Source organism: Myxocyprinus asiaticus, chromosome 44 (genome assembly GCF_019703515.2).
Source record: "Myxocyprinus asiaticus isolate MX2 ecotype Aquarium Trade chromosome 44, UBuf_Myxa_2, whole genome shotgun sequence".
NCBI lineage: Eukaryota > Metazoa > Chordata > Actinopteri > Cypriniformes > Catostomidae > Myxocyprinus > Myxocyprinus asiaticus.
This window is the reverse complement of record NC_059387.1, coordinates 22,730,853-22,757,503: the sequence shown is the minus strand read 5'-3', so window position 1 is coordinate 22,757,503 and position 26,651 is coordinate 22,730,853. Positions and strand designations below refer to the sequence as shown.

Here is a 26,651-nt window from a genome sequence, read left to right as displayed (position 1 = left end):
GACTGGAGGTCACATGACGCCATGAGAAGCAGATGTGTGAGCGACTGGCTCTGAGCACTTTGCTAGTTTTTAATTATTTTCATGTTTAATCCGGTGAGATTCGATACACCCAGTTACATATTTGCTCTTTGAGGTAAACATGGCAAAGAAATCAAAATCCTCAGACTCTGGAGACATTAAAAGATACTTACGTGCTCAAGATGAGGCCTCTGGCAGGCCTGCGGACCGGGGACTCGATTTGGAAAGCTCGTCGGGAGATGAAATCCAGCGTCAACTGTCCAACATCTCGGTGATGCTGACGAAGGTTGTTGCTCACTTGGAGGATCTCGCTGTAATACGTCGATCGATTACGGCGATAGAAACAAAATTCTCTGAGTTGGTCACAAGAGCCGTAGACGTTGAGAAACAAATCAATTATTTGGAGTCGTCGGAAAGGGAATTATCTGCTATTCCGCCCGCATCCAAAGCAGACTTGGAATATGTTTTGGAAAAATTGGAAGATCTCGAAAATAGAAATCGAAGGAACAATATTAGAATTGTTGGAATTCCTGAGCATGAAGTGGGCAGAGATATGGTGAATTTCCTGGACGAGTTCTTCCCGAGTCTGCTCGACATAACAGGCCATAAGCTGGAAATCGAGTGAGCTCACAGAGTCCCTGCTCGCAGATCTGCTGAGGGAGACAGGCCCCGATCAATTCTGGCCAAATTTCTGAGATCATCCGATAAAGATCTCGTGTTGCGCCAGGTGAGGAGCAAAGGAAAGCTTTCTTGGAAGAATCACAATATTTTCTTGTTCCCAGACTGCAAATCGGTTCAAGGAATGCAAGAAACACTTACATCAATGGAAGATCGCTTTTGCAATGATGTTTCCAGCCAAACTCAGAACAGAAAAGAAGGATGGTCGCAGGGTATTTACATGTCCAAAGCAAGCAATGTCTTTTATAAAAACAATGGGTGAGTAAGTCATTTGGGGTTTTTCATGTTGCTCCAGAGTGGATTAACTCGCTATACTTACTCTAGCTGTTCGAGGAAGCTGGGCGCCATTTTTGTTTCTGTTTGTGTTGGTTCCGCCTAGCGGCTGGAGTTTGTTTTGTGGAATATCACTCCAAGAAACTTTTGCATGGATGGAAGATCGCTTTACACTGAAGTTCCCGGCCAGATTTAGAATAGATATTAAGAAGGACTGCAAAATATCTACATGCCTACACAAAGGATGTCTTTTATAAAGCTGACAGACTGAGTAAGTCATGGTGTATTTTGTTTATGCGACCTCCGAGTGATTAATACACGCTTGACCATTCGAGAAACCAGGACGTCTGTTTTGTTCTTTTTGTGCTGGTTCCGCCTAGTGGCTGGAGCTTGTTTTGTGGAATAACACTCCTTCGGTACAGTTATGGATGAATCTGTTTTTTCTTTGTGCTTATGCCTCCTGTTGGCTGGAGTTTATTTTTGTGGAGTATTTTTAAGGGACATTAGAATGATTACGTCATCTGCTGCACTCATAATAGCCGGCTCACTGAAAAATTGTCTGTCTGTCCGAGGAAACTGAACGGCTTTATATCAGCTGGAGTTTATTTTGTGGAGGAACACACCTTCAAGACAGCTCTGTGAATTAATCTACACGTTCTTTGTGTTTATTCTGCTTGTTGGCTGGGGTTTGTTTTACAAAGTATTTCTGTTATGTGATTTTGCCTCACAAAATTTGTGCAGAAGCACCGGACTTGAGCAATCCGATGGCAAAGTTTTCACGGGCGTTCTCGTATGCGTACATGGACCTTTTGAGTTTAGAGGGATTGACGCCAGTTGGCGCTGTCGTGCGCAGGGTTAATGCGCACGTTTTTCTTTTCTCTGTTTGTTTTGTTTGGGGGGAAGTTTGGGTTTGATTGTTGCACTTATGGGGAACGTGGTCTGTGTAATTTTGTTTTTGACACACAATAATTTTTTTTTATTATATCAATATGTCAAATGTTAATATGAGTGGATTGTCTCTCTCCACGTGGAATGTGAATGGGTGGGGGCACCCCATAAAAAGAAGAAAGGTTATTTCTTTTCTTAAGCGTAAGAAATATGATATAGTGCTTCTTCAAGAAACGCATCTTTCCCCGCAGGAAGCTAAAAAATTTGGGAAAATATGGGGTGGACATGTTTTCTTTAGTGCTGGCTCAAGTTAGAGCAGGGGGGTCATTACATTTATATGTAAACATCTACAATGCAAATGTCTCAAACAGATTAAAGATAAATTAGGGAGAATCATTACTGTTTTAGGAGAAATTCAAGGGCAAAGGTTGATTTTGGCTAATATTTACGCACCTAATGCTGATGATCAGGGCTTTTTTATAGATCTCGAAGGGATGTTCCAAGCCGCTGGCACCCCTCATGATATAATATTGGGAGGAGACTTTAATCTTTTGATGGACTCAGTCCTTGATCATAGTGAAGCAAAAGTGTGTAAGCCCACTAGAGCAACATTGACACTTCATAGGATGTGTAAAAATCTTGGTCTTGCTGATATCTGGCGACTTTTGAACCCATCTGATAGGGACTATACATTTTCTTCATTAGTTCATAAGATTTATTCTAGAATAGATTTATATATATATATATATATATATATATATATCTAAGTCGCTCATTTCATCTGTTGTTGATTGATCAATTGGAAACATTTTAGTCTCAGATCACGCTCTGGTGAGTTTAGAGATATTGCTACATACAGAGAAAAAGAAATCATACAGCTGGTGCTTTAATGTAACCCTTTTGCAAAATCCTGATTTCCAACAGATGATAAAGACTGAAATCAGTGTTTATATGGAGACCAACTGGTCCTCAGTTTCCTCCGTGGGCGTAGCCTGGGAGGCACTTAAGGCAGTTCTTAGGGGTCGGATCATACAGTATGCCTCATTCACCAAAATATCCAAAGCACGAGAACTCGTGGAGTTGGAAGAGAATATTAAAAGTGCAGAGGCAGAGCTGAAGCGCCGAATGTCGTCTAATGGCCTCAGAGAGTTGACTCGATTGAAATACGGATATAATACTATTTTGTTGCGGAAAGTGGAGTTTTGGTTATTCAGGGCAAGACAGTCATATTCTGAGTCGGGGGATGAAGCAGGGAAGCCTTTGGCTAGATATATAAGTCAGAGAGAGTCTTTTTCTACCATTCCCTCAGTGAAATCTGCTGGTGGTGAAATATTTACCTCAGCCATCGATATTAATAATGCTTTTAAAAATTTTATCTTGATCTCTATAGTTCCACATCTTTGTCTACTGATGAGGATATTAGAGACTTTGTGGAACCATTAAAACTCCCTAAACTGACGACGGAGAAAAAAAATTCTCTTGATTCTGAGATAACCTTGGAGGAGCTTGACGAGGTAATTAAGGCCTTGCCTACAGGCAAAGCTCCGGGGCCAGGCGGTTTTGCCGCTGAATTTTTTAGATCTTATGCTACAGAACTGGCTCCACTTTTGTTAGAAGTTTATACGGAATCAGTAAAGAATGGAAAGCTTCCTCCAACCATGACGCAATCCCGGATCAGTCTGATTCTTAAAAAGGACAAAGATCCAAGCGAGTGTAAAAGTTAGCGTCCAATTTCCCTGATCCCACTAGATCTATGCCTTGCCTCCACAGAATTACTTTTCTAAGTTTTCAGGTTATAGAGTCAATTGGTCTAAATCCGAAGCTTTGGCTCTGACAGCATACTGCCCAGTAACGGCTTTCCAGCCGGGTGCTTTCCAGTGGCCCAAACAAGGCATTAAGTATTTGGGCATCTTATTCCCAGAAAAATTGTCTGATTTAGTTAGTTAATTTTGACCCCTTAATAAAACGGTTTTCGAGCGATGTGGACAGGTGGGCTTCATTACATTTATCTATGATTGGGAAAGTTAATTTTATTAGAATGAATTGTATTCCAAAATTCAATTACTTTTTGCGGTCTCTCCCTGTAGATGTCCCCCTCTCTTATTTCAAGCAATTTGATAGCATAGCGAAGTCCTTCATTTGGAATGGTAAGTGTCCCAAATTACATTTTAATAAGTTACATAGGCTGATTGACAAAGGTGGGCTAGGCCTACCCAAGATTTTATTTTATTATTATGCATTCGGTCTCAGACATTTGGCTCATTGGTCACTTCCACCTGAGAGAGCCCCTCCCTGGTTCTGTATAGAACAGGAAGTTCTTGCTCCTATTTCGCCATTGCAGAGCCTCTCTATCAAATTAATCGGAGAAGTTAAGTTACACCCCATTATCTCACACTTGAACTCGGTATGGATAAAAGTGTCCAGACTGTTTAGTTCGGACACTTTTTTAAATGTTGCCTCAAGCATATGGCTGAACTCCAAATTATGCATCAACAAGTCCCCTTTTTGCTGGTCAGAGTGGATTTGGAGGGGGTTACTACACTCGGTGTCCTATATGAGAATGGAGTGTTGAGATCCTTTCAAAATTTGGTTCAACTTTTTGGGATTCCTAGATCTCAGTTCAATAAGTATTTACAGCTGCGCCACCTGCTCTGTACTGTTTTTGGAAGTGGTTTACACCCCCCTAAAGTGGCAGATACTGTGGGAGTGGTGATTACTGCTTTTGGAAAAAGTCATGAGGCATCAATGTATTACTCCCTGCTAATTCAGAGTCTGGGGGATGGAACTTCAACTTCTATTAAGAGATTATGGGAGAAAGATATAAACTTGGCATTGGAGGAGGAAGTGTGGGCTAGGATTCTAAAAAATGTCAAATCTGCATCTGGAGATGCAGGGGTTTGCCTTATGCAATTTAAGATTTTACATAGAGTCTATTGGACCCCCTCTAGGTTGCATAGGCTTGGTCTTAAAGACACACCCACCTGCTGGCGATGTCAATCAGAAGATGGAGACACAACCCATGTCTTTTGGGGATGTGTTAAAATTCAAGAATTTTGGTTGAGGGTCCAGAGTTTTATGGGCGATGTATTAGGTACTCAGATTTCAGACTCTGTATTTTAGGTGATGGGGTGGTCATTGATGTAGGGGAAAAGTACATGAAGAATTGGATCCTGGCTGGTGTTATGATAGGCAGACAGGTTATCCTTAGAGGATGGAAGTCAGCTGGGGCCCCCTTATTTCATGAGTGGTACAAGGAGATGGGCAGGGTAGCGGCTTTGGAAGAGTTGTCATATAGAAGGCTAGGCAACATGGATATGTTCATCAGGAGGTGGGGTGGCTATTTGGCCTTTTTGGAGGGCTCTCGGGGAGGGGCAGTGGAGAGAGACGTGTTGTTTTAAATGTGTGTGTTGTAGCCTTTTTGTTTTTGAATGTATACTTTCCATTATGTATTTCTAAATATTTTCTACTGTTTTATTGTCTTTTTGTGTGTCTTTGTCAATTACGTTTGACCACTGGGGGATCTGTTTGTGCTGGGTGGGGGTTGTGAAGGGTTGTAAATAATATAATGTGATTCTATATATTTTGTTATTTTTTATTATTATTATATTTATATATGTTATATGGAATCAATAAAGCTGTTAATAATAATAATAAAATAAAAAAGTTAGTTTGCTTCATGTGATGTCAAATTCTCTTTAACTGGGTTATAATTAAAATGTGGCCATAATGATAAGATGCCTTTTAACTGGCATTTATTTTCTTACAGATGGATGAATATGTGAAAAGTAAACTGACAGAGTGGAATCTTGAGGAGTTAATTATTACATTTGAAGGTATGTATTACTTTATAATATTTTGCAGGGTTCCTGTAGTCATTGCAAAAGCAACTTTAAATAGCTACATAATGAACTGATCAGACTGATTTTAAATTCCATTTTACATGTAAAACACCACTGACAGAAATAAAGGGCAGAAACATGACATTTAATGCAACAGTTCACCCCAAACTGTTCTGTCATCATTTACTAACCCTCAAAACATTCCAAATTTAAATCAAGTATATTATATATTATACTATATATTTTATAGAATTATATACAAATATTTTCTTTATCCGCAAGGTCAGAATCTAAAGATACTTAAAACATTAAATTAATTGAGGAAATAAATGGTGAAACCTATAAGGGGTAAGTTGTCACAGTGGAACATTGCTAATTTTCCAACATATTATTAGGGCCTAAATAATATATTGTGGTGTTTTCTTCAAAATATTACCCTTATTTAAAATATTACAGATTGTATAATCCTTGAAATTTACATTGAAAAGACAGGAGCATTAGGCTCGAAGTCCACTGCTCTCTTAAAGGGATAGTCCACCCAAAAATGAAAATTCTTTCATCATTTACTCACCCTTTTGCCATCCAAGGTGTATATGCCTTTCGTTCGTCAGATGACCACAAATTAATATTTTTAAAAAGATATATCAGGCATTAAGTCAGTGGGTCCAAACACTTTTGAATGTCCAAAAGTCTTTAAAAGTTAATTTAAAGGAAACTACAACTTGCTTTGTTTCAGTATCTTTGTTCTGCATATCTCTTGCAGCTGAAAAGATTGATCAAGAAACTCTCGTCCTTTTAAATGACGTCACACTAATCTCTCTTATCCCAGTTATTGGACTTCGTCTAAAATTTCAGAAGTACCTCAAGAAGGTGCTTGACGTAAGTGCAAGGCTTTAGGTGTAGAAGGCATGGGTTACATCTGCTTTAAATGCAAAAGGTCTTTGGGACCTGATATCAGAGTTTTTTTGTTTTTGTTTTTGCACATTTGAGAGTTGCACATCATGTATTTTTTACATCTAGTTACTTTAAGTGTGTCAAGCTGGAAGTTATCGCTCATTCAGAAAAAGTTTACTGAAAATTTGAAGTTCCAGTTCTAACCAGGGAGATAAAGTTATATTTTCTTTGAAAGGAATCAAGAACAGTGCCTGATCCTGGCACTGCTACCAGACAAGAACCCATCATACTAGGAGAAAAACAACATGGCCCTGAGCATAGGATATCTGTGGATTAAGTAGCAACATTTGTAGGTTTACTTTTTCTGACCAGTCTAGACTTGTCTGTTTTACTAGACAAGACCTGTCTGTTTTTATGAATGAATTAACGAAACCTGTTTTAATTAAGATCTTTTTGAAGCAATATGTGGGGTTATTTAAACTTTTATTTTTAGAATGTAAGAGACATCCTACTGATGACACCTGATTGCAGAGATATTTTGGATAATATTGATGAAAAGCACTGCATTTCACTTCAAGATAAACGAGCCATGGTACGGATATTAGTGTCACATCTGATGGAGCACTTTGGAGAAAAGTAAGTACACATTTGAATAGAATTTAAAATACTTTATTCCTATAAAATACTTTTTGAGTTGTGTTTAAAGTCTCAGACTGGATGTGTTGATGTCTATATTTTTTAGTATTGTTAAAATTAAAATTATAGCATTGTTGTTTTTAGTCCAACTGCAGATACGAATGTCAGATTGGCTTCATCAATAGTTGAACAGCTTCCATGGCTTAAGGACTGCCAGGGTAAAGGCTATGTGAGTACAGTGTCATCATGATGGTACATGAAAAATGTGTCCAGTTATGCCCATACGAGGTGCTACAACTAAAAAAAGTCATGGTTATACCAATAAACCTTCTGCTGAACTTAAGTGGAAATCTTTGTCATAGTTGAGTAACAGATCTTCACATTTGTAACCAAAACTTTAACATTTGGATGATATGGCTTTTTTTTTTTTTTTTTTTTTCAGGAAGCATGGTTCAGTCCAGGTCGAAGTCACAGACCTACCACAGGCTTCCTTTAGGAGTGTCTTCGGAATGTACGGAAAAGGCTCCGCAGAGGAAGACAGACTCCTGATTTATCAGATGAATTTAGAGAAAGCATCAGATTGATTTTGCCAGGTATATATAAAATAGGTTTTGATTGTTTGTTTGTGCTTGTGATTTCCTCTTTAAGGGCGGTTTAGATATTCACCATATTGATGGGTTGTGTGTGTGTGTTAGGGATGTGTGCAACAACTTAAGTAGCGTTTAAATTGAAATTTTGTAATCAAATCTAAAATTTCTAAACCCTTACAGTATCCAGTCAAAAATATTATGTACATATGTAAAACCCGTGTTATTAATGACACTGGTGGTCATTAAGTGAACTGCAGCCAGCTACCTGTTGCTCATGCAGACACTTTTTTGGGCTTAGGTGGAGTTTGTGTTGGAGTCTTTGTTGTGCTGTTTGTTGACATTAGTGGATTCAATCTCTAAGCTAATGTTAGCACGCATATAGGTCACATCCTATAAATTTTCCCAGCAAAACTGACCCACTCCCTTCGCATAAACATCAGTCTACAGGCTGTTAAAGGCAACCTAGGAAGTCGGGGAAGGTTGCATTTTTTAAGCTGTGTTACAGTCCGTTCACACATTGGCAGTAAAATGTGTTTTATTTACTCCTCGACACTCCGGGCATGGTAGGTTTAAATTTGAAACAAACATTGGCTCAATATTTTCTTACTTCTTATACAACTTTATTTGCCATTTTTGTCTTTTGTCTGTACTTTAGATATCCCAGGACTTCTCTGTTTTGAATTCAGACTGTGCTTCAAAACTCACAGAGAACTGGGTTTCGGTATTTAAGGATACGATCCTGCAGTTAGAAGAGAGAAGCAGGCTCTTTGTTTACTATCTGATGTAGACACTATGTCAGCAGGTATTTTTACTTTTGGGTCAATTATTCCTTTATAACAACATTACATACTTACAGATTCATTGCGGTCAGGTTTTATTAAATTTGCACTTAGAGATTACTGAGAAACACTGTTGATATTCAAACTCAGCTGCCAAAACAAACACACCTCTCCCTTCAGTGCTATTTTGGAAGCTCTGTCCCCCCAAATCCTCTCAAAGTCTCTCCACTGCTGAAAAGCCTCGCCGATGTTGACGTGGCTCCTTGCCCTCGACTTATCATAATCCTTCTTTTTTAGTTTATATTCGTCTGATCTTTTTCTCTTGGTCTGTTTCTCAGCCATTTGACTTCCTTGGAGTTTAGAAAGTTCCCATCAGCCAGATTTGCCATCGCTCTTATAATGAATTTCCCTCTCTCTCTGTCCCCACCACCATCTTGTGCACGTGCAAGAACTACCCCCCGTTGCCGATTGGCTGGAGTAGTGTTGTATAGATCAGTCCAATCAACTTTGTCCCATTTACAGCTAGCAGAGTGTTAGGAGATATTTGCAAAATTTGACAAAAAGTGTGTTGGATTAGAATTACTGAGTGCACCTTTAACAAGACTTTTTGTTTACATTTTAAGTGATTTGATAACATTTTGTTTGTTTTCATTCTAAAGACAAACAGAGTGACATTGCTTTACTGGTCCTTCCCATGGTGCTTCCAACATCTGTCTACAAGATTGGAAGGAAAATGTTTAGACCAAGTTTCATAGAAACAAGGAAGGCCTTCATAGACATACAGTAAGTTAACTCTACATATACAATGCTCTGATTTTGAGGTTAATGACTCCTAAAGCTTAAAAAAGCACCCAAAAATATCTTAGTATTCACTTAAAGGAACAGTTCTGCAAGAAATTAAAATTCTGTTTTTTATTCTCCCTCTTGTCGTTCCAAACCTGTAAGACTTTTGTTCAACTTTGGAACATAAATTAAGATATCTGAAGAATGTTCTCAGCTGTTCTTGTCCATATAATGACAGACAATGATGATTTGTATTTTCAAGCTTAAAAAAGAACATAAAGGCATCATAAAAGTTCTCCTTACGGCTCGGGTCATATATCAGAAGTGTTCTGAAGTGATCCCATCACTTTATATGATGATTAGATTGATTATTGATGACTATACACACTCAAATCACTCAAATCCGGATAAATGGGCAGGGTTGCATCAGGAATGGCATCCGGTGTAAAACGTGCCAAATAAAAGATGTGGATCATCCGCTGTGGTGACCCCTGATGGGAGCAACCAAAAGAAGAAGATACACACTCAAATCAAATCACTACACCGATCAGCAAACACACATAACACATACAAAATGACATCACAAACCTCTGCTAGCATCAATCCTCATTGATTCTCAGTGACATCATGATGTCATAACATTAGGTTTGATTTAATGGCAGTGTTGTAGTTCTTGTATACACAAGTTAGAATGAGTGTCATGATTTGATTTGAGAGTAAAAATGACTTATTAAAATTTAAGTTCATCATATAAAATGATTGTATTGCTTCAGAACACTTCTGATATACGATTTGAGCCACATGGAGAACTTGTTGTTTTTGGAGCTTGATAGTTTTGTTTTAGTTGCTTTTGATTACATGGACAAAAACAGCTGAGCTCAAATATCTTCATTTATGTTCTGAAGATGACCAAAAGTCATGCAGGTTTGGAACAACATGAGGGTGAGTTAAATGATGACAGAATTTTCATTTATGTGGGGACTATTCCTTTAAATCATTATTTGCTCTCTAATATCTAATATAAGCCCTAATCAAATACGGGGAAATGCCAGTAACTTCAAACATTGGTTTTTGTCTCTCCTGAGACCAAATGTCATGACATAAGAACCAGTGAGGATTTTACTGATGTAGCCACCATGTTGGATTCCAGCATCGTATACTGGCTGTGCAGCATACAAAGTAATTGTAAGTTACATGAACTACTTCAATGAAACTAGAGTGCTATAAGTGTAATGACAACAAATTCAAGAGTTGTATTCTTCTTACATTGATGCAGAGTTACAGTATATTTTGTTTTATTTTTTTTTTTTTCTTTCCAGATTGGTACCAATATGTCTGAGTACCTGCAACGTGCGAAAAAACACCACCGAATTTCCATAAGTCCTGATGCTTGGAGACAACAACCAGTGCTTTCAAGCCTTTGTTGTTATAAACGGAGAAGCACTTGAGCAAAACACATTGCTGGCAGCAGTAGATGTTTGCTTTATGGCATTCTACACCTTAAATGTCAATTTCCCCAAAACATGTTCCCCAGTTTAGGAATTTTTACAGATTGTGGTGTATGGACTTCCTGGAAATGAATCCCCCACTATAAAGATTCTGCAAGCATACATTTCTCTCACATCTATTTAAATTTCTTATACTGCTATAGATGTTCGCATTTAATGCATTCTACACCTCTGGTATAAATTTTTTCAAACAGTGTTTTCATCTTAAGCATTTAATTTGTGTTTAATTTTTTGTATGTTGATTACATTTTGTAAGTGCAGAGCCTGTTATGAATTTTTTAATAATTAATATTTTTACAATGACTACAACATTTTTTATTATTTTGTCTGTGTTTTCCTGTGCTTATAGTGCGTTATATTAGAAAGGTTGGTTGAATGGCAAAAAGTTATTTTTTTATCCTTTGTAATTGCACTTAAATTGCACAAACTCGGGCACACACACTGAAAACTGTTTTTAGTTGTGCATATTGTATACATTTCAGGGTGTTCTCAATAAATGTTTACCATTTTATTATTACTGTAGCCTGTGTTACTCTTGTCATTGGGTGTGTGTTAAAGTGGTTGTAATGACCAAAATGTCTGTGTAAATTTCCAACCCATTTGGGTTAATTTTAACCCAGCAGTTTAGTTATTTTTAACCAATATTTGGGTTAAAAAAAGTTAACCCAGCATGCTGTATCAAACATTTAACCCAACCCAGCTGGGTCAAAACAACCCAGCGCTGGTGTAACATGTGCTGGCTGCTGGCAATGATGAAGACGAAGATGATGAAAACCCAAGTGCAGTTTTAATTACAGAACGTGAAATCCAAAAACCCTAACTAAATATAAACATAAACCTTGACTTGACTTGACTTGACTTGACTTGACTTGACTTGACTTGACTTGACTTGACTTGACTTGACTTGACTATGACTTGACTTAAACGTCTACACTCACATTCAATACTAGACCACTACACAATGGAAAACATGAGGCTTAAATACATGGACTTGGGGGACCATAAACCAATGAACAAACAGAACTGATAACAAGATAATTAAACAATAAACCAATGAAAACATGACACATGAACATGGAGGGAAAACAGGAATCACATGACAAGGGAAACAAGAACTAAACATTTCAAAATGAAAGACATGAATCAACAAAATACACCTGACAGCTGGGTTCGACCCTTTTTGACCCAGCATTGGGTTGCCAAAATAACCCAAATTGGGTTGTTTTTAACCCAGCATTTTTTAGAGTGTAAATGTGAACAAAGTCAAGGAGTTTTATTCCTATTGGATTAAGTCAAAAAAAAAAAACAAAAAAAACATGTTCTGGGTCAAAATTACTGCAACACAACAGAAGGGTTAAAGTAATCCATACAACCCCAGTTGTTAAATCCATGTCTTCAGAAGCAATATGATAGGTGTGGTTGAGAAACAGGTCAATATTTAAGTCCCTTTTTACTATAAATTCTCCTCTCTGTCCAGTAGGTGGCGATATGCACGAAGAATGCAAATCACCAAAAACAAAAGAAGAAGAATGTGGAAGTGAAAATGGAAATTGATAGTAAAATGTCAATTTCTCACCCACACTTATTTCGCTTCTGATAATGGATTAAACTACTTGAGTCGTATGGATTACTTTGTGCTTTTGAAGCTTCAAAATTTTGGTCACCACTTGCATTGTGAAGACCTACAGAGCTGAAATATTCTTCTAAAAATCTTAGTTTCTGCTCAGCAGAAGAAAGAAAGTCATAAACATCTGGGGTGGCATGAGGGTGAACAAATTAGATATTTTTCATTTTTGGGTGAACTACTGTATTCCTTTAAGGCAAATTCTATTGTATCCCTCCACCAGTGAATAAAATGATTCTAATTCAGATTTTCATAATTACTGTTTAGGAAACATGCCCCCCCCGACCAGAACAGTTTGTTATGTCAAAGTGTATTTGTTTATTCAACAAAATTATTCTCATAACCTTGTGGTTGATGGAGACTAATTAACCCAGAGTGAACCACTGTTCTATTAATAATTCTTGCATAATGTAATATTTATTGCTGTAGATTGCTGATTGTACACTCAGTTATCCTGCAAGTAGGCATGAGCTGTGTGACAGGTACAGCTTGTTGTCACAGCAGGGGCAGATCTAGACAGTTTTTATGGGGTGGCAAAGTGGTGGCATGCAGACTATGAGGGGTGGCAGAATAATGGGTACTGTACATGATCTCTTATAGGCCTATGCTTGAACACATTTTGGGAGGTGACTATGCTAATTTAAACCTCACTTCTCAAATGTTAGACGTGTAAAATAAGACTACATTGTTTTTATACATAAAAACAGTGGGTTCAAATAAAAGCCGTGGGTTTGTTACACAAAAGGCGCTGCACCAGCTTCAGCTCCAGAAGAATGATGTCACCTGAACTCGAAGGAATGTCCCTGCGCATGCGCGGGAGGGAGAAGCGCGTGTGACATAAATAAAGCATGCACTCAACCCAAATACGCAATGCAAACTGGCGACAAATTCTGGGATTGCAAGAAATAATTTATTCCGAAAGAAATATAGGATTTATATTACATACACCTGTCTTACTTTATTATTCACGCTCTTAAAACTGCTAAATCACATTTTATATAGCCATGTATCAGGATAAACTCGCCCCGTGAGTTGCCCTGTGTATCAGTTAAAATCTTGCAAGCTAAATAAAGAACAGGTGTGTAAGACATGTCCACACACTGCCAGAAGATGGTGCTCTGTGAATGTGTACAGCGCCAGACTGTGCGTGTGCGTGTGCGTGTGCGTTTGGATGAAAGCTGGGATGGTGGTGGTACAGAAAGGCATCTTTGCGCGAACCGCAGTTATTCACTCTGTCAGCGTGTGCAGTTACTCATCCTCAGCCGGTGCTTGTCCCTCTCCAAAACAACATTCAGAGAACACTTCAATTCCCTACCTTCTGCAGGGCATGAGCGCAGTTTCCTTGTCCTGCTAAATTTCGGATTTAAAGCGGGGAGAGGAAAGCGTTGTTCCCTGGACATCATTTGGTGAGTGTACAAAATTATACACACTATTTTAGAGAAGCTCAGTGTCTGTTGAAATGGCTTATTTTGGTTAAGATGGTGGAAAGTATGTAAATTCGACAAAACCTGCCTCAATATAATGAAAAAAAGAAAAGAAGACCTAGCGTTGTGTAGCCTATATCTCGATCAGTTTTACCACGATATATTTCGGCAACGCAGCTCATTTGTAGAGAATGACCCAAATTTGAAATGGAAGGCGTTAAAAATATTAAATTGGAATACAGTTTTCCCTTTTAAACACCTGAACGAAAGCTTATCGTCACATTCCAGGTAAATGTTGATTCACATATAGTCAGTCACCTTTTCTGAAGCTAATGTGCCCACATTTTCCTTATTAAAATCACATGAAAGTGTTAGTTTAAGCTTAAACACTTAACAAAGCTATAAATACGACGACAACAACAACAAAAAGCTTTAAATACAACAAACAAATAAACTGAAAATATACATCTGGAACACCTGCTATGACTTTTCCACCTTTTTCCCCACGGGAGTTTGCATCCTCCTCAATAAGTTGACATTTTACAAAGGTACTCACTTTTCACCTTAAGAAGACTGTATAAGGTCCATACACTGCAAATGAGAATTTGGGATGAAATCCAAGCAGCTGTACATTGTTTCCTACTTTATTTAATGTAACCCAACAGAGTTTCTGCTGAACAGACACAAATAATATAAAATGTCAAGAGGTCTATATGTCCCCCCACAGCTCAGTTTGGTATATGATCTCGTGGCTACTCTGCAACTATTACTTTGTCATATATTTACGAAAGGACAGCCTTTGAAGTGTCCTGCAAAAATATAAGGACTGTGAAAATCAATAACTTGGTCTGTCAGCAACATCAGGCAATATTATGACTATAGGAAGTTTGCTGCTCTTTAATGATGTGGGGATGTGGTACACAGCTGTTTACGCTAATCAAAAGTCTTGTAGCCTATGGACTTAATGTGAAAATCCACTTCAAAGAATCTGCCTTCTAGAGGAAATGTTATGTCCTGTGTGCCCATATATCAAGACTGTTTTTATCAGCCATAAGACTGGTTGCCCACTGAAGCTAAGCAGGGTTGAACATGGCCAGAACCTGGATTGGAGACCTCCTGGGAAAACTAAAGTTGCTGCTGGAAGAGGTATTAGGGAGTCAAGCAGGGGGTGCTGACCCTGCAGTCTGTGTGGGTTCTAATGCCCCAGTATTGTGACAGGGACACTATACTGTTAAAAGGCAACATCCTTCAGATGAGACATTAAACTGAGGTCCTGACACTCTGTGGTCATTAAAATTCCCAGGGCACTTCTCGTAAAGTGTAGGGGTGTAAACCCTTTAAACGTCCTTAATGGGATCAAGGACGTTTAAAGCTGAGAGACCCTGTTTATCAGCCATCTCACTTATCTTGTTGTTTGCCAATAACTGAAAGTACACACATTGAAAGATGTAACAAATGGCTTCACTTGGTGTCCTGGCCAAATTCCCCCCTTGAGCCCTTCTCAATCATGGCCTCCTAATAATCCCCATCCATTAATTGGCTGTATCACTCTACTCTCTCCTCTCCACCAATAGCTGGTGTTTGGTGATCATACTGGTGCACTATGGCTGCCGTCGCATCATCCAGGTGGATGCTACACACTGGTGGTGTTTGAGGAGAGTCCCCTGTTCACTGCGTAACGTGCTTTGAGTGTAGTGTCAGAAAAGCGCTATATAAATGTAACATTCATTGTTGTTCATGAAGGCATTAATTGACATTTAGGTGCGAGTAGTTTTACAGTGCTGGAAAGGAGGTAAGGAAGCTTTTCCATTAGGGGGGAATACTGTATTGATCTAGAGGGCTGATCTTTCTGTGCAGTGCCTGCCTGATCACATCTGTAAATGAGCTCATTGACTGAGAGGTGTGCAGCAATAGATGGTGAGGGACAAGGATCAAAGGCGTGTAATGTAATCTACAGGGTGCTTGGTGCCGTTCCCTGTAAATTTCATGGTTTTGCATGAAATACATGATGCTTGGAGCATGCTAATGGGATCAAGGACGTTTAAAGCTGAGAGACCCTGTTTATCAACCATCTCACTTATCTTGTTGTTTGCCAATAACTGAAAGTACACACATTGAAAGATGTAACAAATGGCTTCACTTGGTGTCCTGGCCAAATTCCCCCCTTGAGCCCTTCTCAATCATGGCCTCCTAATAATCCCCATCCATTAATTGGCTGTATCACTCTGCTCTCTCCTCTCCACCAATAGCTGGTGTTTGGTGATCATACTGGTGCACTATGGCTGCCGTCGCATCATCCAGGTGGATGCTACACACTGGTGGTGTTTGAGGAGAGTCCCCTGTTCACTGCGTAACGTGCTTTGAGTGTAGTGTCAGAAAAGCGCTATATAAATGTAACATTCATTGTTGTTCATGAAGGCATTAATTGACATTTAGGTGCGAGTAGTTTTACAGTGCTGGAAAGGAGGTAAGGAAGCTTTTCCATTAGGGGGGAATACTGTATTGATCTAGAGGGCTGATCTTTCTGTGCAGTGCCTGCCTGATCACATCTGTAAATGAGCTCATTGACTGAGAGGTGTGCAGCAATAGATGGTGAGGGACAAGGATCAAAGGCGTGTAATGTAATCTACAGGGTGCTTGGTGCCGTTCCCTGTAAATTTCATGGTTTTGCATGAAATACATGATGCTTGGAGCATGCTAATGGGATCAAGGACGTTTAAAGCTGAGAGACCCTGTTTATCAACCATCTCACTTATCTTGTTGTTTGCCAATAACTGAAAGTAAACACATTGAAAGATGTGTCAATTTTGCCTTTACTTTTTGAGGTGTGTCCGAAATCACTCACTCGTTCGCTCATTCACTATTTCCTGTAGTGGATGCCAGTGAGTACACTATAGCAGCAAAGACTGAACAAAATGAGCGATTTTGAATGCTGGCGTATACATCGAGTGTTGAAGAGAGCCCTGGAGCTGTCGCAGAAACAACTTTGTCATATAGCCGTCATATGTACTTTTATCTAGCATCAACTATAATAGTAATACTTGTTATCCTTATAATATGGTACACAATAAATCTTAATTCTGTTTGCATGTAATTTGTCATGAAAATATTTAGTAAAATAATAATAAAAACAAGAATAAACACATTTGAACAAGCATACATTGTTGTATTTCTTTTTTAATATCTTTGAATTCTATCCAAGCTGGGCAGCGTTTCTGAGTGTAGAGATGAGATGACCATGTGTGTATAGCGCCTTCACGCAACCACAATGCAGTACTAAAGTTATTAATAGCACAACATCCATTGATTAGATGGATAAGTTACATGATTGTGATTATCTAATATTTGAATCAGCATCCAAATTATTTCAACTTTACGCAGTCTTCTGAGTTAACAATAATATTACCTCAGTGAATTGGTGAAGAAAGAAATCCCTTGGTATTAATGGCAGAAAACAAAAAACCATAATGTCCTCATCATCTAAACAATTTCATCTGTAAAAAAAAATCATAAATTGTAACATTTATCTGTATAATTTTGGCTCGCTATATTTTAATGTGTTATTTTTAATCAAGTAATGATTTGTCAAAAAGTAAAGCACTACAGCCAAGGCAGGGATGGCTGGCCATCGGGAGCACCGGTACTTTTTCTGGTGGGCTGGTCGAGTAGTGGGCTGGTTGGACAAGTAGTGGGCTTATGTGAATAAATGCTTGTATTTTACGATTGTTTTTCCCACCTGTGCGACTACAAAATTGACCATTTATTAATTAAAGTGCTGCCATTTACTGCTGCGCATGGGAAACACCAAACAGACCTACTCCAAAACTGTGGCGAAACGGCAATACCCGATTAAATTGTGCAGGGCATCCTCTGGCCACAGCTTTAGAGCAGAGCGGGTCCAGTAATGATGAACCTGCTCTGCTCTCAGGCTGCACAGTCCAGTAGTGAACACAATGTGAGATATAGAAACCTTAAAGACTCTGTGCATTCTAAACAGCAGTTACGAGGTAAACCCTAATGCTCAAAATACAGCAATGAATAGTTTTGAGTAGAGAAAAATTCAATCATACAAATTAGAGCAAATATAGTAACCTATTTAAAACTTTCTCTTTCTTTTGTGTTCATAAAAGTGACACCTTTTAAGTAAACTGAATTGTTTTTAGTTTAATGAACTTGTCTCTTTACAGTAAATTTACAGGAACTTAACTGAAACTGGGAAGGGGATTTCTATTTCCCTATTTTCCAAAAGTTCTATAAACTTGGGAGTTTATTAACTTAAAAAATGTGATGTAACTGATTGCCTAACATTTTTGAGTTCTAACTTAGGGTTTACGGTGAGGAAAACATTGCATCATTCACATTGGTAATTACAGGCTTTTCAATCCACACATCACTATTCTAATTACATTGCTGTTAGTAACACCACCTATAGAAACTATAGTGTTTTGGCAGAAATATTGTATATATTTATAATTCTATACAATTTTGTATTTATATATAAATACATATATAGTTTACATATATATACATAAAATCACTTTTATGGCAGTTGTTTGTTCTGCATGGATACTGTTTTTCATTACTAACCATGGAAATGAGAAGCATGGTTTTATCTATGGTTACCATAATCTTATTAATACCACCGTTAAACTCTGGATACAATGCAAGGACTGTGGTACATTTTCCTAAGAGCAAGTATAAAGAAAATTTAACAAGAGCTTTAAAGCCTGAACCATTAATTAATGACGAAGCTTTGAGTTTTTCACCCCTGTATGAGTTTTAACCCCCCACCACTCTAGGCCTCTTAGGTCTCTCTTACGCATTTGGCACTAGGGCCGGGTAAAAATATAGATTTTCCACTTAATCGTGATCTTCATTTAAACGATGGTGATGTTGATTCTTAAAATCCTAAGATCACTGATTTATTGTATGCGCAATCCTCTAAATGAATTGGAATTGAAAGCTTGTGAATAAGAGTTGAGTCGAATCATGATACCATGATGTATCCCGATATATCGAATCATGTCATATGTATTGCAGTATATTAAATTGTGACATGTATCATATCGTATTGTGAAGTGGCTGGCGACAACCAGCCCAACAGCAGCAGCAGGAATGAAATAAATGATTGCAGTAATGAATGAAGCTGCAAAATGCACATCTCTCTCGCTCGTGCTCTCTCTCTGTGAGACCTTTTGGGATACGCATCAAACATCATTTAGAAAACTTGGATATTAGGGCAGCAACTAATGATTATTTTGATAATCAATTAATCTAACAATTATTAGAACACTTGTTCGACTATTCGGTGATTATTGCAATGATTAATTATTAGCTCTTAACCGATTATTGAACTTGTGCCCAGACTTAAAAGGTTGTATTTAAAATTGTCTAAAAATCCTTAAAACAAGATACATTTACTTGAGAGCAACATATAAGATATTTAGACTTGCTTTAAGAGAATGTATCTTAAATACATATCATGGCTGACCCTGCACTCTGACCCCAGCTTAGCTGGGATATGTGAAAAAAAGAATTTCATTGTATATGTGCAAATGTATAATGTGTGAGAAATAAATACAATTATTATTATTAAAAATATAAGTATTTTGTATATAAGTGTTTTTTTCACTTGATTATACTTCTGCGAGTGCAATAAAGACTAAATATACTTGTATTCAAGATCTAATCTCTAAAATCAAGTCTAAATATCTTATAGGCTGCTTGTATTTTTAATATTATATTTAACATTCTCGGATAACAATTTTTTCTTCTGCAGTATAGCTGCTAAAGAAAATGTATGTTGTTTTAAAGGAGTTTTAGGTATTTATATTGGAAAACAAGCCAGAACAAATCAAAAACGTATTTTTTTGCAGTGTATAATGGTGTGAAGACTACCCTCTCTCTGTTCACTTCAATCCATCTTTAACTCACAAAAAAAACCTCTTTATTAATAAAGCTGTATATTCCCAATTTTCTTCACGATAAGAAATGCACAGTGACCCATATATTATGGTTCAATAAGTCGCGAGCCATCATGTTATAATCTAACTGCAGCAAGTGCGTGCAAATTTAGTATCCACATTGGGACATCCACAACAAAATAAGGTACTTCAGATGTTGAAAAAAATTATACAGATAATAATATAAAAAGTAACATATCACACAAGTGATCATCAATCGTTTGGTTACAGCTTAACTATCCGTGCTATCCACGGTTTTCTTGGCTACAATGTCCACAGTTATAATGAAAAATTCTGTTACAGTTAACTGGGATAAATGTTATTAAGGGTGTTGATATGTAGATGTGTAAAGTCTTATAACTGATGCTAGTGCTGGGCAGCAGGTGATTTCTCTTTCCCTCGTTAGTGCTGTTCAGAATGTCAGTGTTGCCAAGACATTTCACATGATGGTTGAACTACTCCATAGTACTTTTAAATAGCAAATTTTCATGTAAAATTCAAATTGGTTGCATGTGCAACGATGTCGATGGAAGCCCGAATTAATCATGCATGTGAGGCGCTCTGCGTTTGTCACGAGAGCTCGCAATTTAAGGAGCGCCCGGTTGATGTGCTCACACTGATCTTGTCACTGGAGCTCGCGTTACGTGGTAAGCTCGGTTGACGTGAGCGCACGGATAGCAGAGCGCAGTTTGGCTTCAAAGACCCCGTGCACATCCTTGTCCCACATGAAAAATTTATTTAGCACTCATAAAGTGAAATTAATGTAATAAGGTTGCTTCATCGCCTGACGGAAATGCGTACGGATGTGGCTGACATGAGAGTATTAAAATAAAAGTACATCTTAAAAAAATGTCTATAGGCCTAACGATATTTAGCCTACACGTTGTATCGATAACATTGGATCGTTGGTTATTGGATCAATGAATTGTAACACCCCTATCTGACACCATTGGGCATGACTCTTGGTTGTCTTCTATATCATTCTTCTGTCTCTGAAATCACCATGTGTTTCGTGATGAAATAGGGAGAATGTGTTAACTTCTTTTTACAGATATGGACTAAATAAACAGCTGGATTCCATGCTTATTACTCAGGCCCTTGTTGATACAGAATATTCAACTTGTGGCCTGGTCATCAGACATGAATACTCCTGAATAAAAATGAGAAATTCACATGTTGTGTCTCCAAGTAATTATCATCAGTTATTCATATAATTCATTCTACTAAATGAATTAAAGTGGCTTTGTGTGTGCTTGTTGATAACTGTAAGTCTGTAGTCACTGATCCATTTGTGCCTGTCATAGGTTTGGCTGTGCAGATTCCTAATTAGTTTAGCTATCAAGGTCTCCAAAGGCTAATTGAGCATTCAGAAAGCCTGGCATTTAAGAGGCTGTCATCATATTTTTTCTCCTTTATATTAATTATTTATTTCACGCAGCCCCAGGTGGGGTTATGCTGTTAGCCGTGGGACATATCTCAGGTTCTGGGTTACACAAAGTGGTGGTTCAGTTTTAATTTGGAGCCACGTGTATTTATTTGCTCTGGAGGTTTTTCCATGTGCACTTTACAGTGAGACATGACAGGTACAGGTTAAATAGGGCCAGCACAGCACTTGCAAGATCTTAATATATAGGCTATAGCTTACAAACATCATCCACTGGTGGGCAATGACAAGCTTAAAACAGACTGTCACTTTTGCCCACTCATTAAGCATGAATCATTGAAGTCATCACCACCTAAAGGGACAGGTTCAAATAACACATTCAGCATAAGAGTTTAATGCAATGATGATTTCAGTTCTTTAGAGTTTTTCATGAAATAGATAAAAAACAAAACAAAAACATTAATAATAGTGATGCTTGCGTTAGCTAAATAAAGAGAAGTTCTGTTTTAAATAACAGATGAAAAGTTTAAAAACATTTAACATGGGATATGGGACTGTCCCTATCCCTTGAAGCATTAGTTTGTACTGTATGAATATGAACTAAGTGTGAAATTATGTCAATAGATAAGCAGGGCTACTCAATAGCTCAGTTTATGAAATCAAGGTCATGTTAGTAAGACTGTGTTATTACAAGCATTTACTTGTTTTTATGTTATCGCAAGACTAGCAAAAGCTGTTGGATGTCTGGCATCAAAGTGGTGTACATCAGAAAAAACACTTTATTCTCAATGCCAGTTACATTATGGTAATGTGTTTTTGTTTTCTTATGTTTGTGCTATGAAAATGCATTTTTGGTAACTTTGGAAAAAAGAGCTTTTTTATTTGTGTAGCTCCATGTTTGGTGGTTTCTTCTGCACACATGATACAATGTTTGCTTTGTATAGTGTTGGTTGTGTGGAGGGAAATAATTCTCTGACCAACTGATCTTCATTTGCTGAGTCAGTGGAGTCTGTATCTGTGTGTGTGTGTGTGTGTGTGTGTGTGTGTGTGTGCGTTCCTCTCACCATATTGATTTTCTGGAAAGGAAGAAGAAAAGGTCTGAGAATGAAACAGCAAACACTCATAAGGGAGAGGAGGGGGTTAATCAAACAGCACTGTAGATTCTCTTCTCCCCAAGCTAAATCCCAGCAAATGCCCTGCTATATCACATTCCTGAGTATGCCTTTTATTCTGTCATGATGAGAAACCCAAGACATAACGTAGCATCTCAACTGCTTTGCACACCTTGAGCGGAAAGCATTCATCACCAGACCTGCTATTTTTAGACTGTTATTTTTAGCTGTGTAGAAAATTAAATGGATGAATGGGGGAAAATTCTGCTTGCTTAACAAATTGTGTCTTCAGTGCCCAAATACTTAAGTGTTATTAGAAGAAATTATGAAAGTGATGTTACATAGTGGTAAACACTCGACTGTTGCAGTGTGTTGCAATCATCTGATTGGAAATGAGTGTATATTAATCATAAAAAAAAAAATTACATTCAAGGTAAAAAATCAAATAATGTGTAGTTGTAGTGCTTTCAATTTAGCACAGGGTGAATAGAATTTACAAATCCTTTTGTTTTCATTAGAATTTTCCATACTGTCCTAACTTTTTTTGGAATTGGGGTTGTAGACTTAAGGGCTTTTCTCACTGGTACATTCTTCCGTTGTGCCATAAACAGCATTTTTTTTTTTACAATGTTGCGATACCGCATCTTTATTACCGAATTTATGCATGATTCCGTAATTATTTTTAGCGTGCAATATAATAAATCACTCTGAATTAACAGCCTTAATATTTTGACAAGAATATGCTGCCTAAATGTTGTTATAACACTCACATTAGCACGATTTATCTTATTGTATGACCTCCTGGGATATTCCAAAGACAGTGCAACAACAAAGCTGCATGCACAGTGACGAGTACCAGAAGATTAGCCATGGAAAAGATGACCTCAGGGTTCAGATCTCTTTTTCCCCAGCAGGGGGTGCACTGACTGACTGATTACCTCAACTTTCTCTGGGGTTGCAGGCTGTAGTCATGCTCCACTGCATGTAATTATCAAGGATGAAACCATTTTCCAAGTGTTTGCCTTTTTCTCCTCAGTCTGATTCCCTCATGCTCTCCACTACAAAACACAAAATGCTCTACTTGATAGACTAGTCGTTTTGCAACCAAACCACAAAGTGATTTGTCCAGCAATCCATGGAAACAAAACAGACTGGGTATCAGTTTGCATAGAGATATACAGTTACATGGGCAACTTCTAGCTTTAGAAACCTGCCAGAGCTCTGATAGTGCCTCCAAGAGAGGTCTCCAGCCCAAAGGATGTGAGATGGTGGGTGTGTAGCTCATGGGAGACTGCCTTGGGTTTAGATCTGGTCACTGGGGTGTCACTTGAAGCCCCTCAGCCGAGCAGTCAGCTGGAAGCTGTAGCAACCATTAGCAACATGGTTATCCATCCACCAGTAAAGAAGCACTCTTGGCTGTACTCCACTAGGAGTTGTGATGGCAGTATTTTGAGGGAACTGGGACAAACCATTGAGACAAAATTATATGCTGGAGTTTTTGGCAAAGAGGCCTACAGTAGTTTGTGGTGCTAGCTAAGGAATGCATTATTGAGTGTGTTTACATGCACACCAAAATGCTGATAAATATCAGAAATCTGTTTATTCACAAAATCGGCAGCACAAGAAAACACTATTTACATGAGATCATTGGATTATTCTCTGCTTTTAAAGACAAAACATAAACAGGCATGTGCCCAACACTTGCACACATTGGTTAAGCTGGGAAGAACGCCGGTAAAGGTGTTTACATGCAGTGTGAAATTGTGGTAATGGTAGGGATGGGCGTTTCAAGAAATTTTGTAGTAATTGTAATTAATTTTGAATTTAAGTTTAACCTTCAACCTTTGAACCATTTTTTCTTATAAAAATTAACATGCTATGCATTAACAACGTCTAGATTCAAAAAAACATTAGCATACACATACTGTAGAAACATACATACATACATACAAGTCTTTTGAAGTGATAAAATCACTTTAAATAATGACAGAATTTTCATTTTTGTGTGAACTATTCCTTTGACAATGTCATGTATCCATTAGGGTTGTGCACAGTTACCATTTTTAACTTTTGGTTAACTGCAAGGTTTCATGAACGGTTAATAAATTTTTCATCTGGAGTCGGGACACGGGAATAAAGAATGTTTATTATGATGGAATTTCCTTAAATTAGGGCTGCCCCCGACCAAAGATTTTCCTAGTTGACTAGTAGGAGTTAGTTTAAGCCATTAGTCGACTAGTCGCACGTTTATGATATTAATTTAATTAACTTAAATATATATATATATATTATGGGTGTTGTAAAATCCAGCAAGGAGACTTTTTGTTAATTTATAGAGAGAAATGCACATTAAGGTGGTGCCAACAGATGATGATCTCGGGGATCGCCAATAGCTGATGACTTTGATGATGGCAAGACAATATTTGGTCGTTTTCCCATGTATTAAATTATTATTATTATTATTATTATTATTATTATTAGACTATTATTATCCGAATCAGAATCTGCTTTATTGCCAAGTATGCTTACACATACAAGGAATTTGTCTTGGTGACAGGAGCTTCCAGTGTACAACTATACAAAAACAACACAAAAACAGCAGCAAGACATAGATAATAATAAAAAATAGTTATACACATATGTACATACACACACAGACACATACATGCATACATACATACACATACGTAGTGCAATCTAATACAAATCTGTTATCTGGTATGTACATTGCAAATACAAATCTGTTATGTACAGTGCAAATGTTTTTTAGTTTTTTTCTCAGAGGAATAAAATGGCAGAAGAGGTCGGATGTGTTGGATAAATATAAAAAAGGCTAAACTGTGTATTGCACATAGTTAATGCTCAGTGGGGCAATTTAACTGTTCATGAGATGGATAGCCTGAGGGGAAAAAACTGTTCCTGTGCCTGATGGTTCTGGTGCTCAGAGCTCTGAAGCGTCGGCCAGAAGGCAACAGTTCAAAAAGGTAATTGGGGGGGCAACAACCAATAATCCTCTGAGCAGTCCGAATTGTCCTTTTGTAGTCTTCTGATGTTTGATTTCATAGCTGAACCAAACCAGACAGTTATTGAAGTGCAGAGGACAGACTCAGTGACCGCTGAGTAGAACTGTATAAGCAGCGCCTGTGGCAGGTTGAACTTCTCAGCTGGCAAAGGAAGTACAACCTCTGCTGGGCCTTTTTCACAATGGAGTCAATGTGTGTCTCCCACTTCAGGTCCTGTGAGATGGTAGTGCCCAGGAACCTGAATGACTCCACTGCTGCCACAGTGCTGTTTAGAATGGTGAGGGGGGTCAGTGTTGGGGTGTTCCTCCTAAAGTGCACAATCATCTCCACACTTTTGAGCGTGTTCAGCTCAAGGTTGTTTTGACTGCACCAGACAGGCAGCTGTTCAACCTCCCTTCTGTATGCAGACTCATCGTCATCTCGGATGAGGCCGATGACAGTGGTGTCGTCTGCAAACTTCAGGAGCTTGACAGAGGGGTCCTTGGCGATGCAGTCATTGGTGTAGAGGGAGAAGAGTAGTGGGGGGAGCACACATCCCTGGGGGGCACCAGTGCTGATTGTACAGGTGCTAGAAGTGACCAGTTTCTGGTCTGAGTTTCCCCTGTCTCACAAGCTGCTGCCTGTCCATCAGAAAGCTGGAAATCCACTGACAGATAGACATGGGAACAGAGAGTTGGTGTAATTTATTCTGGAGTATAGCTGGGATGATGGTGTTGAAAGCCGAACTGAAGTCCACAAAAAGGATCCTTGCATATGTCCCTGGTCTGTCCAGATGTTGCAGGATATGATGCAATCCCTTGTTGACTGCATCATCCACAGACCTGTTTGTTCGATAAGCAAATTGAAGGAGATCTAGAAAGGGTCCAATGATGTTTTTCAGGTGGGCCAACACCAATCTCTCAAATGATTTCATGACCACAGACGTCAGGGCGACAGGTCTGTAGTCATTAAGTCCTGTGATTTGTTTTTTTTTTGTTTTTTTTTTTTTTTTTTTTTTTTTTGGTTTCTTTGGGACAGGAATAATTATTGAGCATTTGAAGCAACATGGGATTTCACACTGCTCCAGTGATCTATTGAAAATCTGTGTGAAGATGGGGGCCAGCTGGTTAGCACAGGATCGAAGACACGCTGGTGAGACGCCATCTGGGCCTGAAGCTTTCCTCGTCTTTTGTCTCCGAAAAACGCAGCTCACATCATCTTCACAGATCTTAAGTGCAGGTTGAGTAGCAGGAGGG

The 26,651-nt window shown here is 38.2% G+C and overlaps 1 protein-coding gene and 1 long non-coding RNA gene across 3 annotated transcripts in view; both read left to right on the top strand.

Moving 5' to 3' along the window:
• The first annotated feature begins 6,497 nt into the window (after positions 1–6,497).
• LOC127434778 (uncharacterized) lies at positions 6,498–11,360 on the top strand. The gene is made up of 7 exons (XR_007896085.1): positions 6,498–6,575; positions 7,084–7,226; positions 7,371–7,455; positions 7,669–7,819; positions 8,472–8,618; positions 9,255–10,563; positions 10,698–11,360. It is a non-coding gene; the product is annotated as an uncharacterized LOC127434778 (long non-coding RNA).
• A 2,421-nt stretch (positions 11,361–13,781) lies between these two features.
• The window catches only part of LOC127434765 (catenin delta-2-like), a 426,842-nt gene continuing 413,972 nt past the window's right edge, over positions 13,782–26,651 (top strand). For both annotated transcript variants that reach the window (XM_051687724.1, XM_051687723.1), the window contains exon 1: positions 13,782–13,916. The gene's annotated coding sequence lies outside the window, so the exon portion shown is untranslated. The remainder of the gene's footprint in view (positions 13,917–26,651) is intronic.